Source organism: Ceratina calcarata, unplaced genomic scaffold, assembly GCF_001652005.2.
Source record: "Ceratina calcarata isolate Rehan_Ccalc_2016 unplaced genomic scaffold, ASM165200v1 scaffold9.2, whole genome shotgun sequence".
NCBI classification, from domain to species: domain Eukaryota; kingdom Metazoa; phylum Arthropoda; class Insecta; order Hymenoptera; family Apidae; genus Ceratina; species Ceratina calcarata.
In genome coordinates, this window is record NW_017180368.1 from 11785 (window position 1) to 13448 (window position 1664).

Below are 1664 nucleotides of genomic sequence, written 5' to 3' on the forward strand. Positions count from 1 at the left end.
TCATATTTTTCGTCAGTATTCCCCTAATGGATTTTTTCAATAATTACAAAATCATAACTAAAGTTAATATTTAAATAACTTCGGATTTTCTGTTTGTATTTTTCCACTGCATTATTATTAATAATTAAACTGTACATTAATAACAGAGTCGAAGGTAATAAAATATTATAGCAACATTTGGTCGTTTATCTGGCAGCGAATGCGCGCGCGGAACAGTAATGCAGCCACAATGCCGCCGTTATCGCGGTTGGAAGACGTGGAATCGCGTCAAGGGGCTATCGAATCTAGTTGTTTCCTCTGAGGCGTCGCGACGTCCATTGAAACGCGACGCGTCGCGTCGATTCTCCCATTCTGACGCCCGTTTCCACGCGTTCACGCTATTAACGTGTAAACACTAGCTCGCGAGTTTCCAAATTGATAAAACACCCAAAATTGTTCAACCGTGATACAACCTTTTATAGTAGTTTTGCATTCTCAAACACGTAATACTGTTTTATGTTATAGAATTCAATAGAATTTCTATATTTTAGAATTATTTTAAATTTTTACATATAATTAAATCGACTCCCTAAATTATAGAATTTTATAAAATTAATTGAGTAGCTTAAATTAATTATAATTGAGTAGCATAAATAATAGTAATTAATATAATTCTGTGCATTAGAATAACAAAAAATAAAACAAACATCAGGATAATAATAATAATAATAATAAGATGGATAAGAATAATAGAATAAAACATCGAAGTAATAATAATAATAATAATAACAATAATAATGAGATAAGAAAAAATAAATAATATTAATATTAACAAGAAACATGGAAAAGTAGAAGAGTTGAGATTAGGTTTAGTCAAGGGAAGTGAGGAGGAAACAATCGTCTACTTAAATAACTTAAAGATAGAAAAGCTAAGACTTAAAAAAAACATGGCCGATGAAAATTGCGAATGGAATGATCGAACGCTTTAGCGAATTCCTAGCTGAACCTACCGTAGCTTGAAATTACTTAAAATCGTTTCACTGAGAGAATTCTTCGATTCTTTTGTATTGTATCAGCGGAGATCGAGGTTCACGCACCGTTAAAAACGATTGGACAGAATTGCCTGCCCGCATACAGGGCAAAAAGCGTGGAGAGTGCGAGTGCCCATATCGTTTCGTTATCGACGAGCTGCTTTTGCGTCCTAACGTGCAACTTTTCCCGATATCGGCCTCCATCGAGCGTCCCCAGTTATCATTATCTATACTTCTGTATGCGTAAAATGACACATCGAATCGTCGGAGGGAAGTGAGAAATTTATGATCACAAATGAACTCGTAGCAACGAGTTCATAAATAACAAATAAGAAATTGTGAAAAATTAAGGAAGAATAAAGGAAACCAGAATAGCAAAATTGTAGGTATTGACGTCCTCTTTAAGAAAGATTCTATGTATTTCTCTTCTAATTTGAGTATTTAACGAGTTAAGTATGATTATTTGGCATTTTATTGATGTTGACGAAATCCGACCATCCCAGCGTCGAAACGGCGAACTTTTGGAAAAAAATTTCGTTTTTCCTTAATAACTTCTAAACCGTTGGAGATACGGGAAAATTGCATAGGACCTTTCTTGTAGAGCACGACGAGATCTACAATTTCCATATAAAAACTTTTCGCTAGCATTAATAT